Genomic DNA, 17,666 nt, shown 5'->3' with positions numbered 1-17,666 from the left:
GAGACCACACCTGGTCTCTTTGACACGGAGGGCTGTTTGGCTCAGGGATCCAGGCTGCCACAGCAGAGGAAGGCCAGTCCATGCGCTCTGGATTTCAATAGTTGTCAAGGCAACATACAATCTTGAGCCTGAATTTTAGGCCTTATACCAGGGAGGAGTGAGAGGGGAGGGAAGGCTCCTCGGCTAGTTGTGCTAAAGAGAAATTGGAGAGGAATTGTATGTTTGCTGGAGAGGTTTTGCACACATTATTGTAGGTGTGCAAAGTAAAGCCTCCTCTTCCCTCTCTCCTCCAAAACCTTCCCTAACACCTACTTCTGTAACGCAGGATTCCATACAAGGAGATCCTTAAAGCGAAATCGAAGTCATGCTGAGGGGTGTGGCAAGGTTGGCATGGGCTTAGGTTACGGGCTGCCTGTGGCGATAGTGCTCCTGAGCCACAGTCATCAGTATTTTGTGAGCTCCATTTTCTGAGTTCACATCTGCTTTCCAATTTTGTCAGCCCCCCTGAAGCTCCGACCCTGGGTTCTTAGTTATTTGCCAAATAAATGCCAATCAGCGGGTCTTCTCGGCTGATACCCCCTAGCAGGTCATGTGCTTTCTGATGTTTGAAAAGTATCTGACGTATGAACGATCTAAGTTCAGTTTGCTTCTCCTGAAATATATTTGCTACCTTTCCTCTCTGGTAATTTTCTGCTGGTTCACATTTTTTTCCCTTTTTCTTTCTTTCTTTCTTCTTTCTTTCTCTTTCTTCCTTCCTTTCTTTCTTTCTTTCTTTCTTTCTTCTTTCTTTCTTTCTTTTTTTGTAACTTCTTCATAGATTATACAGCAGGAAACAAATCTTTTAGAGAATAAATTACTTGACTTTTCCATTAAGTATTTTCACAGAACTTACTTGGAGTATAATTTTATCCTGAAGCAGTTTTTTATCTTTTAAATATCTATCTTTGACCTTGTGTTGGAAAATTCCCTTAAGAGAATATTATTAATATTTCTAGGAACTGTGTCTGTGATTGCATCGAAGAAAAAAAAAAGAGGGAAAATGAAAGGCAGACCATAACTGATTCTTACACTCTTTAAAAATATTCAGAAATAGGTGAGAGAAAGTGCACAGATCTAAGATCTGACAGATGTTTTTATGCACATTCATATAATTATTTTAAAGATTTTCTTGAAAAGCCTATGGGTCATTTCTTGGTTGTGGATAGGGTCTTCAGACATAGTGAGGAGTAGATGGAGGAGTAGAAAGAGATAGAAAAAGGAAGTAGAAGTAGTATTTTGGAAGCATGTTAAAGGAAGTTTGAGGTATAGCCTCAGAATTATGCGGTTTCCAGGTTGTTTCTTTTTATTCCTTTTACCTTTCATTCCAAATTGCCCAAGAGACTTTTTCAAGGTTTTTTGTTTGTTTGTTTGTTTTTGTTTTTTTGACTCATCAGCATTTTTTTTCTCTTCTCAGAAACTCAGTAAGTGGTAGGCTCTGCGGTGGATAGACAACCCACAGTATAATTTAAAAACCTGTTAGTCTTAACCTTGACCTACTTTGACCTTCCAATTCTTTTCTGAGGATGTGGTGAGCATCTACTGTCTTGAGATCTCAACCCCTCTTTCCATCTCTTTGTTGCCATAGTGCCCCATTTCATCTTGGATGATGGCCTCTCACCATTTTTACCCAAGGTGATGTACTCTCCCTTATATTTATGCCATTATTTACATTTGCATAACCCCATGAATCTCTGTTTTACTTGTACCACTCTGGTTTATAAATTATATCCTAGAGGTAAATGAACTCTCTTTTTGTCCCATTTGTGCATTTTAACATTAAGTGACTGTGAGAAGGAGTTAAAGCAGATGCTCAGAGATCCTCTCACCCCCTTTTATGGATGGTGGGAATGTTCCTGGCAGAAAGAAAAGAAAGTAAGTGACCCAATCTCATCTCCTTGTCAACTTGACCTTTGGCTAATGTTCTTTGTTATGAAAAAAAGCCCTTAACTTTGAACATGCCTTTAGCAGGATGCCTCTAGCTAAGGATTTCCTGGAAAAATAGAACCAAGGATCCAAAAGACATGGATTCCTGGATAATGCAGGCAATACCACTCCTTGGAGTTGTTTCATATTTAAATGTTCCAGCTGTATGAGGTACCCCATAAAACTCACTTAGAGGATTAATTTATTCTGAGCCAGAATCTGGGGAGCTGCCATGGATGTCTCAGATGGCTGTTTTGACTGAGCCTTGTGCTTGTTGCATCCTTATAATCGTTTAGTAAAATTGGATACCAGATAAAATCTCTGATTTCTCTGACTCTGATTTGACAAGCAAGCTCTGTAAGTTACTTCAGTCACCTAAATTTGTCAAGTGAGGTTTGACTGTATCACTAAAGATACCAGCTGAACATGACCTACGAGAGATTTAAGTCAGGGTCTTTTTAGAGTCTTGTATAAGTGCTAGAACATGTATAATTCGTGTCTCGTAAAAGCCTGGATGATTGATATGTATGGTTTCCTTATCTATTTTTTAAATACCAAATGTTATAGATCAGTTTGTTAAAATGGGACTCTTATGGCCTCATTGTGGAATGATGGTTGAAGATTACTAACAGAATCATCACGGTGCAAGGTCATATTCTCATCCCCGAGAGGTCTATGTCCAGTATTGATTTACATGGGCTCTAAAAATCTAGGTCCCTTGTGTCAATCAGGAGAGCTCTGAAGGGTCATCTCAGCTTTAGAATTCAGTGTTAGGCTGACTGAGGCCTTTGTTGAGACTGTAGGGCAACCATCACCTCCCTCTGTCCACTCTTCCTTCCTTCTCTTGCCTTTCTCAGGTGTTGACTCTTAGGACACTCACTGATAAACTTTCTGCATGCTAACCTCTGACCTCCACCTCAGAGTGGGTCTCCAGGAAGCCAGGCTATTATAGTAACCTTCATGGTTTTTGCATTATGCTCAAGAAGTTCACAAATAAGCAAGAAGTATGTACTGTTATTTGACTCTTTGATGTGTCAGATAAAAATTTGGGATGGCTAATTTTTAAGGATGAGATTTATTTTAATTTTTTAAAGATTGATTTATTTATTTTGGAGAGAGAGAGAGCGAGCACATGCAGGAGGAGGAGCAGAGGCAGAGGGAGACAAGCAGACTCCCAACTGAGCATGGAGCCTGATGCAGACCTTGATCCTAGGAACCTGAGATCATGACCTGATCTGAAACCAAGGATTGAGCACTTAACCAACTGCACTACCCAGGTACCTCACATTTATTTTCTTAAGTGTGTTCAAATACAATTCCTTTAGGTTCATGGAAGAAATACATCTTATTGCATTAGCCTAAATTATTTATGTGGAAGTATTTCAGAGAAAATTTAATAGTGGGTCATGTGAAATAAAATCATTTTTACTTTCACTGCCTGAGATACTAATACATAAATCTAATGAAAACACTTAATTGCTTATAGTTTATTAGTTCATCAGCAATGAATTTGTGCTAATTTAAATTTCTGAAATACAGTTTTTCATTTTGGAGGATACATTTTCTTGTGGTGATAATGCTTCGCTATCTTCTCAGAAGGATACAAAACTAAAATACATCCTCTCTTGCTTTCAAAATAAAATAATGTATTTCTCTCTATATCTTGTAGATTTATTTATTTATTTATTTATTTATTTATTGTTAAATATATTTCTAGTATTCTAAACTATTGATTTAAGTTCTCATTAAGATGACAGAAAATTTCAAACTGATTGCCTTTTTAATAAATGTTTGCCATTTTCAGGACATTTCCTGAGGGTCTGCAAATGGAAGGCTGAGTAATTTTTCTCTTGCATTGTCCAGGCTTGTGGCAGAAAGGTGAAGGGATGGTGGGAAAGAAGAAGGAAAATAAACACCCAACTAATCCTGAAAACAAAAGGCATTTAATAATTCTTCCATTTGTGTCCAGAGTTTACAATATAGAAAAACAAAGTTTTTAAAAAATAAGTTCTGGGATCCCTGGATGGCTCAGCAGTTTAGTGCCTGCCTTTGGTCCAAGGGCATGATCCTGGAGTCTCGGTGTCGAGTCCCACATCGGGCTCCCTCCATGGAGCCTGCTTGTCCCTTTGCCTGTGTCTCTGCCTCTCTCTCTCTTTCTCTCTCTGTGTCTCTCATGAATAAATAAATAAAATCTTAAAAAACAAATAAGTTCTGATGCTTATGAAAGGAAACATTTAATTTTATAACCAATTACATTAATTATGTCTTCTCTGTAGCAGGTAAGAATCACAGAATTAAAGTAAAATGTAGGTTCTTTGAATAAAACAACAGCTACCCCTCCCACAAAAAAAAAAAAAAAAAAAAAAGAGTAGCTAAGAGTTTCCCTAGTAAATGCAGAAAGTATAGTCTTCACGTTGGGTTTTATTGATCTCTGGAACAGTAGCTCCCCCTGAACTGAGGGCCATACCAGAATTAAGGAAAGATCTTTCCATCCCAGAGACCAGACATTTGGAAGGCAGCCATTGTGAGTATAAAACGTGAAGCTGGCCAAGTACTTTATTTCTTATTGGATTCTTGACTCTTTCTGACTCTCATCATTTAGTGAGTCATGACTGACAGTGTGTACGCACATCTGCAGTCATTGATCCTTAGAGAAATGTCTCCAGGGATCTCCACGGCTTTCTTTTGACCATATCAAACAGGAACTTTCTTTCAGTCCCAGAAATTGCAGAAGCCAGGGCAGAGAACCCCAGACAGTAGGGCTCTGATTTCACCCTGCACATGTAAGAGTGCAGATTGGTTCCAGGTCAGGGTCAAATAAAGAAAAGTCTGAAATGGGTGCCTCTGATCACTCCAGAATTGCCCTGGAATGCACACTTTGTGATCTTGAAAGCTTCATGGGAATCAGGGGTGGAATTATACAAAGGACACAGGACTTGAAATCCTCAGACATGGTTTCAGCCGAGCCTCAACCCCTCCTAGCTGGGATATTGGGCAAGTTATTTAAATTCTCCAAACTGTTTCTCTTTTGGCAGATGAGAGGCAGTAATATAAATCTGTGTAGTCAGATTAGTGGACATTTCAAGGACAGCTGGATTTTTATGTGAAATCATCCAATTTTAAATGCTCTATTAAATTTTATTTTTTTAATTGTATAGATTAAAAACAAATTGGATGAGTTCTTCTTTAGGACAGGCCCAGCGAAGTCCATCTTTTTCCCTCTGGCCCTCCCTGCTCAGCTTCTCGAAATAAATTGTCTGCTTCCAATCCTTCTTTTTTCTCTGTACTCATCCTCACACCATACACTCCAATTCTGACTTCTACTCTATCACCCCATGAAAAGAATGTCTGTAAGAACCCTCAGGATCCATGTCACTAAACACAATGAACATTTTTCAGTGTATCTTACTTGACCTCTAAGTAGCATTTGAAAATCTCAAACATCTCTTCCTCTTTGAAATCCTCTTTCCTTGTTGTCATGGACACATAATTCTGCAATTCTGCTTTCTCTTATCTCCCTGGGTGACCTCTTTCAGTTTCTTTCAGAAAGGTGTCTTCCTTCGTCCTCTGACTTTAGATATGATGTTTTTAAGACTTCCTCCTAGCTATTTCCTTTTTGTCACTCTGTAGATATTCTCTCCATTCTCTTCACAGATTTAAATCACATCCGTGCTCATGGCTTCATGTATAGTTTGCACAACTAATGAGTCCCAAATGTGTACCTCCAGTCAATCTTCCTGTGGGCTACTGAAGTCAATTGCTTTCTAAGTATCTCATTTTTCACTCAAACTCAATATACCTAAAATTCATTATTTTTTTCACCTAAAAGCTGGTTGTCCTTTAAGATTTCATGTCTCAGTGCTGTTATTAACATTTATCCACTTGTGCAAGCTAGAAATAGGGGAAAAACTACCATTGTAATTTCCTCCCTCTTTCCCTGGAATTTCTAATCCATGTGCTTACACATCCTTTAAAGCATCCACTTCTCTCCACTACAATATTGTCATTTTGGTTAAAGCAACAAAATCGACTCTTGAAACCACCTCTACTCTTTTCCTTTTCTATGCATTCAATAGATACTGGTTCATTAATAAAAAAAAATCTGATTATGTTTCTTTGCTGTTGAGTTTAACCAGTTCTTTATATATCTTGGATACTAGCTCTTTATCTGATATGTCATTTGCAATCCAATCATGAAATGGGCAAAAGACATGAACAGAAATTTCGCCAAAGAAGACATACACATGGCGAACAAGCACATGAGGAAATGCTCCACATCACTTGCCGTCAGGGAAATACAAATCAAAATCACAATGAGATGCCACCTCACACCACTGAGAATGGGGAACATTGACAAGACAGGAAACCACAAATATTGGAGAGGATGTGGAGAAAGGGGAACCCTCCTGCACTGTTGGTGAGAATGTAAACTGGTGCAGCCACTCTGGAAAACTGTGTGGAGGTTCCTCAAAGAGTTAAAAATAGACCTGCCCTATGACCCAGCAATAGCACTGCTGGGGATTTACCCCAAAGATACAGATGCAGAGAAACGCAGGACACCTGCACCCTGATGTTTAGATCAGCAATGTCCACAATAGCCTAACTGGGGAAGGAGCCTTGGTGTCCATCGACAGATGATGGATAAAGAAGATGTGGTCTATGTATACAGTGGAATATATTACTCAGTCATCAGAAAGAATGAATACCCACCATTTGCTTTGACGTGGATGGAACTGGAGGGTATTATGCTGAGTGAAGTAAGTCAATCGGAGAAGGACAATCATCATATGGTTTCATGCATACGGGGAATATAAGAAATAGTGAAAGGGATTATAGAGGAAAGGAGGGAAAATGAGTGGGAAAAATTAGAGAGAGAGACAAACCGTGAGAGACTCCTAACTCTGGGAAATGAACAAGGGGTAGTGGAAGGGGAGGTGGGCGGGGTGATGGGGTGAATGGGTGATGGGCACTGAGGGGGGCACTTGACAGGATGAGCACTGGGTATTATACTATATGTTAATAAATCGAATTCCAATAAAAATATACAAAAAATCTGATTATGTCTCTTTCCTTCTCAAAACTATTCATGGATAGCTAGCTTTTGAGGGAGATTTAATTAAATTTATTTATTTATTTATTTATTTATTTATTCATTTTTACGATTTTGTGGCCATAATATCTATTTACTAACTATGTGATCTGGGCTTCCTTCCTCTGACTAGTTTATCACGGACTGCTTTTCATTTAATAATTTACCCTCTAGCCATCTTTCAGTTCCTAGAATTCACCAGAGTCCTTTCTGTCTCAGATTTTCTTTATTTATTTTTAATTTTTATTTGTTCATGAGAGACACACAGAAAGAAGCAGAGACATAGGCAGAGGAACAAGTAGGCTTCTTGCGGGGAGCCCAACACAGGGTTCGATCCCAGGACCCCAGGATCATGACCTGAGCCAAAGGCAGATGCTCAACCCCTGAGCCACCCAGGTGCCCACTCAGATTTTCAACCTGGACCACACCTTCTTTTCCTGACACCTCTAAATTTTCATTCCCTTGCACTCATAAAGCATTACTGCCACTATAGACTTAGCTGACCCTCCAGACTACTTTAGAGTCTCCTTTAGCATGCGCTCCTATAGCATTTTCTATTTGCACATCGTGATGCTTACTAAACTCTATAATCATATTTATGCCATTGTTAAGTCACTAAGGTCTCCCTACTAGTCTGTAAGCTCCACAGGAATGGCAAAAGATTTTTTGTTCATAATTGTATTCCAAATGCCTAGCATAGTTCCTGGTATTTAGGAAAAATAATAAATACTAATTGAGTGACCGAATGAAAGAGTTTGAATGTTTTACTTTCATAGTTTAATATTTTACATATCTTTAGAGATAATAAAAGATGTTTTGTGATACATGATAATAACATGGTCCCTCTTCTATGTGGGTGTTAGGATGTGGCATCATCAAATCGATTTTGCTCTCTACAAGAGTCATAGTACCTGGGTAGATGTTTCTCTGAACTCTGTCTTCAAAAAATAAAAAAAATAAATAAAAAATTAGCTCTGTTTTCTGAGAAGTTAGAAAATATTTCTTTCTTCTTTATCAAGTCATTGATCTTGAAGAAAGTGTTTGCGTAATTTTAGAGTCTGGAATAAATGTCATTGCTTAGGGAAAGGATCATGGGGCTATTTGCTTCCAGCATCTGTTTCAAATAAGCTCGTTTCAAATCTCAGCTTCAGTCTGATTGGCTCCTTTTTCCATCTTCTCTACCCCCTCATTTTCTTCTTTTCCCCACATGCTTTTCACTCTGTCTTCTTCAGTTGCTATTTTGATGAAAAACTTTCATTTACACACAAACCATTTTTGCATAGAAACTTCCAGGCTCTTGAAACCCCCATATTATTTAGCAACTCTCTCAGATCACTTTCTAACAAATCCAGCATAGGTTCTTGATCTGTTACTTAGAAGACCCCTCTAACGTTCTTCGCTTCCTTTTTTTTATGCTACATTCTATTGTAACCCCAACTGCCTTATTGTTATGGCCATTGCCTTTGGGTTTATAGAAGGACTTCTGAAAGCATCTTCAGACTCATGGATGTAAGCCTTAGCTGGAATCTGAAAGCAGAAAAAGCCTGGGCATGGCTCTCTCTAATGCCCTTTTGGTTTTTCCTAGAGTGTCTGTGGCCGATGTTCCAGTCATTTCTCAACATCCCCAGCCACTCCATCCCTGCCACTTCATCTTCTTCTTCAAAAAGAAAATTCGACATCCTTGACACCCATACTGTCCTATTTTTTTTTTAACTCCCTGACCCTTCTCAGTCCCCTTCAGATGAGTCTCTTCTTCCACATGTGATAATATGGAGTTGCTAATGATTCATTGTCAGTCGTCTTCTTGTCTTACTTTCACACAATGTCTTAGTAATTTTATGTATACCCTTATATGTGATTACCATTTATACAGAGTGGCCGTTGTGTGGCGGTGAGGAGCTGGAGCTCAGGGAATAGACAGCTTCTTTTCTTAGCTAAATGCTCATGAGCAAGTCACCTTACATCTTTGAAACTTCGTTATTTTATTTACCTTCCCAGGAACTAAGCAGCTTAGGTCTGTACCTCCTCATGGTAGAAGCCAGGAATATAGCTTTTCTAATATTCATATATTTTTTATAACTGAGGGTACAAGATATACCCCAGAGTTTGCCAATCTGACTACTGATTTGGGCCTATGATTTGGAAGCTAGTGACAGAAAGAAGCAGGAGCATCTGGTTCTGGTGCAGTTGGGAGCATCCAGGTTCCAGATGTTGTGGCAGAGGTTCTAGCAATAGCATCCATAGTTTGACTTGGATAAGAGCTTGGGCGTTTGTGATATGTGTGCCCCATGGCAATAGGGTTGTCTCAAGAGAAGCAGTGTTGCCAGTGACTTTTGAGCCTTGAGTCTTATGGTTTGCTGTATAGATTTCAAGCATTCCTGGAACAGTGATAAGCTAACTAACAGCCCTAAATAGGTTTATTTCCCTAAAATAGCTAATTTTCTTGTGGTTTTGCAAGAAGCTGAGATTTCTTTCTTGTCTAATGAGACTATTTCTGCCTTGCTTGATGAATCTAGAATGATTTTGCCTAAAGCAATAAACTTGAAAGGGGAGAGGCAATTCTCCCAATAACATCATTTTCCCTAAAAGCACCCTAGCATCTCCAGATCTATAACTAGAATCAGTGTCCTTGGGTGAGGGTAGAGGTAGTTGTAAAATAAAACCTAAAAGGATAAGGTTTACAGTTAAGGATGGCACAATTTTGCTACTTTATATAAGAAGAACTGGGAGTCGACGTGCAAGAATAGATTCTGTGGGTAGTAGATCAAGAAAAGCGGTGGATAATCTTATACTAGATTGAATTCCCTGATATAGGTTCACACACCAGTAGCTGGGAGTGGTCCTGATTGCTTACATTGTTCATTGATTGGAATCTGGACTTGGTTACTAAAGCCAAAATAAATTGACATGCCCAAAACACCTGTATAATCTAGACTAAAGGTCAGCAAATTATAGCCCGGGGGGGGGGGGGGTGAAATCTAGTCCATGGCCTGTTTTTGTGTTTTATTTTTATTTTTTAATGGCTGGCAAGTTAGATTGGTTTTTATATTTTTAAATAGTATCAATTTAAATTAGTATACAAGTACCCACATTATGCTCTTGATTGTGTCGACTCGTCTAAAATATTTACCATCTTGCCCTTTAAGGGAAAGGTTGCTGGTCCTTCATCTAGGCTCTAAAGGAAGGAATTCCAAATTCATGGAGATAGGAATAGTGGACTGGCTTTGTCCTATATTACCAATTACTTTCTGCTAAATTTGTCTCGCAAAAGGACCTTTTTTTCACCTGCTGTTAGTGTGGCTCGTATACAGTGGGGACAGGGTGTACCATGGGATTGTTAGGACCAGTGTAAAAAATTAATTAAAGATTAGAACCAAAAGATAGGACCTCTGAACTCAGATCTCTTAGGAATAGGGGTTTGGGTTATCTCATTAGGTAGAGAACCCTCACCTACTGAGTACCTGGTTGAGGGCAAAGGGAATATGGTCTAGATAAAGGGGGAGCAGTGCTTTATCTAATGAAGTTTCCTGACCATTTCGAATATCTTTTTTTTCTGTCATGTCTCATGTATACATTTGAATATTCTAATAAAAATATCCCCTCTTGTTCTTTTCCTCTTTTATGTATACATTACATTACATTCTGGCCAAAATATTGAGCACCAAGAGAGGATCATGATAGCCCTAGGAGAATAATGATGTCATTTGGAGATCCTAGATTTGGCAATACTTGCTGTATTGATGAAACTTTGGGACATCTCCCTTTGGGGAGTAGGAGGAAATTTTTATTTGTGGAGTGATGGTTGACTTATATTAGGAGGAATATATCTGTTCCTATTGTTTTTGTATGTTTAAGTAATAGAGGTGTATAGATGAAGAAGTAGACTCTAATGACATTTAGAAGTTATCTTTGGCTGCTTAGCACCTTTGAACACTGTATTTTAGGGCATTTATTTCTTTTTTTTTTAAGATTTTATTTATTTATTCATGACAGACACACACACACAGAGGCAGAGACACAGGCAGAGGGAGAAGCCGGCTCCATGCAGGGAGCCCGACATGGGACTCGATCCCGGGTCTCCAGGATCATGCCCTGGGCTAAAGGCAGGGCTAAACCACTGAGCCACCTGGGCTGCCCTTTAGGGCATTTCTTAATTTATAAACCAATTTTTCCACAAAGTCAACACCACAGATCCACTCTCCCAGTACTCTGCTCTATTACTGGAGGTGGGCATATTTCCTGACTGTGCGAATCATGGCGACCTACTGAAGACTCTACTTTGGAAGGGAACAATGCAAATAAAAAGGTGGCATATGAAATTTATCATGATGAGGTGGGCGACAGTTATCATGGAGTCTCCAAAAGTTGGAGGGATGCTACCAAGAGCACCAAGTGCTCAGCATCCAAAGCGAGAGATGCAATTTTGTGTGGCTGGAGCCTGTATTGGAGGCAGTGGTGCATCCAGGAGAAAGTTGCTGCAGGGTAATTTGGACTTTGCTTTTGGCTCCACAGTCTAATCATCTGGTTCTTCTGGAGCGTCTATGAACTGTTTAATTCTTTATTTAATGAGATTTTTCTTTGGTAAACTAGATTGAATCAGCTATGCACTTTTTACATTTTCACTTTTAAGAGCCCTAATAATACTCTTCTATAACATTTCTACCATCAGTTAGCTTTAGCAATGTGACCCACCAGACCAAAAACTTGTGTCTTAAGAGAGTAATAATTTCTTAGCTCAGTCCTCTCAGAGTCAGAAATTTTTTTCTAATTTTACCTGGACTCATTTATGGGGGTGGGGTTACTTGGCTGATCACCTGCGGCCTTGCTGGTTTCTGAGGGCCTTAGTCACATGATCAGTGGTTGGCAGCGCTGTGGGCAAGTGATGGGTGTGGTGCAGGCATGTGCTTATAGTAGGCCTTTTGGTTCGTTCCCCTGTAAAAAGTGTAAGTGCTTTTCAAACTTCTGTCTGTGTCATCTTTGATGAGGTCTGGTGGCCAAAACAAGTCACACGGCTAAATCCGGATGCAATGAGTGAAGAATGAGAATCTACCTCTTGCCAAGTCCCATTGCAGTTGGGTGCACAGACAATGATGGAAGAAGTTGCAGCCTGTTCTGTAATCTCCCTTCCCAGCCTATAACATTTTTGGTTTATTTCATTTGACTCCCAGAATTTTGAATAAACTCCCTTTGACGCTTCTATGCCTTTGAGCCTGCTATTTTCACTTCTTTTTTTTTTTTTTTAATTAACTTTGATTGGTGTTCAATTTACCAACATACAGAAAAACACCCAGTGCTCATCCCGTCAAGTGTCCACCTTAGTGCCCATCACCCATTCCCCTCCAACACCCGCCCTCCTCCCCTTCCACCACCCCTAGGTCGTTTCCCCGAGTTAGGAGTCTTTATGTTCTGTCTCCCTTCCTGATATTTCCCAGCATTTCTTTTCCCTTCCTTTATATTCCCTTTCACTATTATTCATATTCCCCAAATGAATGAGAACATACACTGTTTGTCCTTCTCCAATTGACTTATTTCACTCAGCATAATACCCTCCAGTTCCATCCACGTTGAAGCAAATGGTGGGTATTTGTTGTTTCTAATTGCTGAGTAATATTCCATTGTATACATAAACCACATCTTCTTTATCCATTCATCTTTCGATGGACACCGAGGCTCCTTCCACAGTTTGGCTATTGTGGCCATTGCTGATAGAAACATCGGGGTGCAGGTGTCCCGACGTTTCATTGCATTGGTTGTAGGGCAGGTCTATTTTTAACTCTTTGAGGAACCTCCACACAGTTTTCCAGAGTGGCTGCACCAGTTCACATTCCCACCAACAGTGTAAGAGGGTTCCCTTTTCTCCGCATCATCTCCAACATTTGTTGTTTCCTGCCTTGTTAATTTTCCCCATTCTCACTGGTGTGAGTATTTTCACTTCTAAATTACTATCTCTCCTTAGTCTTTCCGGGTAAATCTCCATGTAATCTTGTTTTCATAATTCAAGACTTGACTTCTTCAGGCTGAATGAATTGGTTTTCATTTCAATTCCCCCAAAATGTTGTGGATCTGTCACTTATAGTGCTTATTACATGACACTCCATCGTTAAAGATCCAATTTGGCAACAATTACCCAGAAGATGGAGATTATCTAGGGCCTACCACACTGTTTAGCAAATGGTAGCTCCTCGTTGCTAAACAGCTACTAAGTAAGGTTCATGTCTCTACTGTGGAATTTCTCTTTCCTCTGGGACTTATTGGCAATGACCTGTGTCCTGGCAAAAATCTCTCTGCAGAGCTGAAGGATTTTTGGATTTCCGCGAAGTCCTTCTGTACAGAGGCTATTATAGTTTTGTGAGGCCCAGACCTTTAGAACTGCTCAGTGTTAATCCAGCCACCCATGAGCTAGAGATTTTGACTAGAATATTTCTGAAAATGTTCTAACCACCATAATCCCTGCCTTTCCTTTATTCAACAAATCAAAAGAGAATAAAAAGGGGAATCCCACTGGCACACACCAGTCTGGATTATTTGGGTAGTCACGGCTTAAATGTAATCTGTTTGTTTGCCTAGATGGATTTCAATGTTTCATATTTTCCCTTTCCTTTTAGAAAAGTGGGAAATAAATCATCCGTTTCATCCAATTCATTTCATCTAATAAGCAGAACAGCATGCTCATGAGCTGTACATTTATTCTTTATCCTTTCACTGAACTTGTTGAAGTTGGTGAAATACAACTATTTCCAAAGAATTAGACTAAAAATAAGATTGCACATATTCTGGTATTTCTGTTATCCCCAACAAAGATGCAAAGTCGCTTAGAGCTCAGAGGCTATTTTGGGACTTTCTCATTATCCTAGCAGAGCCAACTATTTTCACCTTTTCCCTTTCCCCTTCCCCCAACTTTTGCCCCAATCTGTGCCAGATCAGATAGTCATGGCCAGGGAAGATCTCCTTTCCTCACCCTCTTAGTGGTAGGAGAATGGAAAATGCTCTGCTGGTCAGGTTTGAGCTGCTGGCAGCTGCCGTGTTGGCAACAATTAGGGGAGATTTTGAACTAAATGTCTGGCTGCAGAAAGTTTTTGAATTTGGGGGCTGATGTTATCAGAAATATTCATTTGGTCAGATGCAGAAACATATTGTTCAATCAAGAAGGAATGCGAGCAGGTTGTCCTTCACAGTGCATTTCGGTGTGCTCTGTTTTTGTGGTGAAGGCTACAGCAGTTGCTCTGTAACTCGAGAAGGGGATGTCTGGGGACAGAGACCTCTGCCACATTCAGCAGAGTCTGTTTCAACCCTGTAGGCAGATTGTGAAGAGATCTCTCAAATGAATGAAACCCTGGTTAAGTTTCTTGGTTTCTTCTCCACAGTTTGAATTGCTATACCGATCTCAAGCTAAATCTCTCTCCTAGTGAAGAGATTTCAAATAGTTAGCTCAGGGCTCATATTCACATACGCACACACACACACACACACACACACACACACACAACCTTAATATAGGGATTTATTGAGTTGACACAGGCAAAGCACTCTTATTTATTGAAAAAATATTATTTCTGATGAACTATTTTTGACGCAAATTAACCAATCTCTTTATGTCTGTTCTGTTATTTATCATTTTAATCGTTGATAAATACATAATGCAGAACCCACCAATTTAAAACAAATTGTCTTTAAATTTTTGAATATAAAGATTATAATAGGTGAGCTGGATATAAATATCATTGAAAATACTGAAACATCTTAATTTTAGGGTCTCTGTTAAGGAAAGAAACATTGCTAACCTTATTTATGGGTGAGACATTTTGTCTAGATGAAGACGTCTTTCAACATGAGATATGATTGGCAGGGGTCACCGACAAGTGACTATAGTGTGCGGGAATATCTAGGTAAGGGGGATGTTTATTTCTTGATCTTCTGAACACTGACTGCTTATCCACGTTCTTTATTACATCAGGTCATATCACCGGGATATTGCTACTTTACGATTTCTATGAGCAAGTTATTCTGTTGAACAGCATCAGTCTTCATGTGTTGAGAAATGGTTTCCTTTTTGGGGTGGGATATAGAGTAGATAATAGTTTCAAACATTTTGGGGGCCATTTAACTATGGCTTAATAATTGAATGAACCTACTTTAAAAATGTGCAGGACATTTTTTTCCCACTTATATTAACTCTATCACTCTTTCTGATCATTTTTCTAATAAAATGGGATTTGATAGTTTTATTTGGTTTATTAATTAAGCAACCTTAATCGGTCAGCCCTTTATACGACTGTATGCTTCATATCCCCAAACAGGAAGATGAAAGTCATCTGACAATTTTTCTTGAAGTAAGTAACTTTTATATACATAAAAATGTTTTTAGATTCATTATTGCTGGGCCTTCATACCAATGGATAAGTAGGACATCATGGACAGATGTGAGGATCCATTTCATTTGTGACTACATTTTCTGGTTCCTACATAATCAGAGTTAAAGCATAGAAAAATTAAACCAACAGTTTTTTCCATTCTCTCTACTTCTGCTATAGTAGTATGTCATGAGACTAAAAACATAAGCTAATGGTTACTCAACATATTTAGAGGTATCAAATGTCTGGAGAGTTTCCAGAAGCTGAAAATCTGAAATAGAAAGCTCCATGTGTCTTCTTATATAGTACAGTCTTGAAAAAGAAAGTGTATGAGTGAGCGTAAATAACTTTAGGAATGCTTGATTGAGGTTAATTGTGACTGCATTATACAACTCGACATGCCCACATTTAAATTTATCTCTCCCCATTTTCAAACTAACTTTTCCTTATAGTAAATTCCTCACTGCGGTCAATGGACTGCAAATTTCCCCAGCTTAAAAATCTTAGATTCGACCTGATTCTGTGAATTCTATTCATTGTATTCATCATAATGCTAATTTCTATTAATTCTTCTTTGGCAATATATTCTAGCTCCTCGTTTCTCTTCCTATTGCCACTTACTTATTCAGAATTTTTATCAAGTCATGCATTCATTAGCATCTCTCTATTGATTCATTTTGCTATCTTCCTTGCTAGGCTCTTATGGTCATTTTGTTTTGACCCTTCCTCCCATTTAATCTTCCTAAAACAGAAGATCTTTTACTAGACTACTGGAATGTTGAAATATCTTTTGACTTTTATTTTCTCCTCTCCTTTATCTGATAAATCCAGTTAGGTGTTATGCTCCATCAATTTTACTTTATTCATGAACACCTTCTATCAAGTCATCATGTTTCTATTTCACACCACACAGCACTGTCAGATTAGTCTTTTCAATCACAGTTATGATAATATGATTTTCCAGCTAACAAACATGGAGTGCATCCCGTTATCTGATGCATAAAGGGCGTTTGCAAAGGAGAGAGAGCCCAGAGCTTTTTAAGTGTCTTCACTACTGCCCTTATAGATTGCGTACTCTTTATTTTTGCCAATGCTTTCCCACCTCAACCCTTCTGCTGAGCTGTGTCTTCCACCTGGAATTAACTTTCTTCTAGCTCCAGGTCTTTTCTTTTTTCTTCTAATGTCTATAAAACATTACTTTTCATAAAGTGTCTCTCTATCATCTTTAAAAATTTCTTTTTTTTCCCCAAATTAACTATTGGGACTACATACAAATAAAAAACTTCTGTACAGTGAAAGGAATAACAAACAAAACTAAAAAGCAACCTAAGGAATTGGAGAAGATATTTGCAAATGACATATCTGATAAAGGATTAGTATCCAAAATATATAAAGAACTTAGATAACACCAAAAAAACAAATAATCTGATTAAAAATGGGCAGAAGACACAAACAGACATTTCTCCAATGAACACATATAGATGGCTGATAGATACATGGGACCATGCTCAAAGTCGCTCATCATCAGGGAAATGCAAACCAAAAATACAATGAGATATTACGATACTACCTCGCACTAGGACAGCCTGGGTGGCTCAGTGGCTTAGCGCCACCTTCAGCCCAGGGTGTGATCCTGGAGACCTGGGATCGAGTCCCACATCAGGCTCCCTGCATGGAGCCTGCTTCTCCCTCTGCCTGTGTCTCTGCCTCTCTCTCTTGCTGTGTCTCTCATGAATAAATAAATAACATCTTAAAAAACAAAGATATTATCTTGCACTGTCAGAATGGCTAAAGTCAACAACACAAGAAACAACAGGTGTTGGTAAGATGTGGAGAAAGGGCCAAATCCCCATTCTGCCACTTGCTAGGTTGTCTGACCTTGGGCAAATCATTTGCCTTTCTCTATCTCAATTTCCCTATCTGTAGAATGGAGATAAGAAAAATATCTAGTATAATGAATTAATTAATGAATTTGAATGAACGAATGAATAAATAAATAAATTTGTTTTTACATTAATCATATTCTATCTTGTATTACAGATACTTCTGATTCAGATATATCTTCCCTACAGAGTCCTAGTTCTTAAGGTTTTATGTATTTCAATCAGCTCTCTTTCCATAATTTTTATCATAATCCTGGAATATTCCAGATATGAAATATGTTTGATTGAGTTTTTGAATTTATATTTCCCTGTGGTACTCCACTGCCAATGAAATGTATTTCATTCTTCATAGCCATTTGAAATCACCTCTTTCATTTAACT

At 38.7% G+C, this 17,666-nt stretch overlaps 1 long non-coding RNA gene across 3 annotated transcripts in view; it reads left to right on the top strand.

Annotated features, from left to right (window-relative positions):
- Nucleotides 1-6,951, top strand: part of LOC140596657 (uncharacterized) — a 49,104-nt gene extending 42,153 nt beyond the window's left edge. For 2 of the 3 annotated variants that reach the window (XR_011998563.1, XR_011998561.1), the window contains 2 exons: nucleotides 1,625-3,239; nucleotides 3,767-6,951. This is a non-coding gene — a long non-coding RNA (uncharacterized lncRNA). The remainder of the gene's footprint in view (nucleotides 1-1,624; nucleotides 3,240-3,766) is intronic. The other variant, XR_011998562.1, reaches the window with a different exon arrangement.
- Nucleotides 6,952-17,666: the final 10,715 nt, after the last annotated feature.

The sequence above is a fragment of the Vulpes vulpes genome, unplaced genomic scaffold (assembly GCF_048418805.1).
Source record: "Vulpes vulpes isolate BD-2025 unplaced genomic scaffold, VulVul3 Bu000000636, whole genome shotgun sequence".
NCBI classification, from domain to species: domain Eukaryota; kingdom Metazoa; phylum Chordata; class Mammalia; order Carnivora; family Canidae; genus Vulpes; species Vulpes vulpes.
Note: the sequence above shows the minus strand (reverse complement) of the source record. Positions and strands in the feature narration are given on the sequence as shown.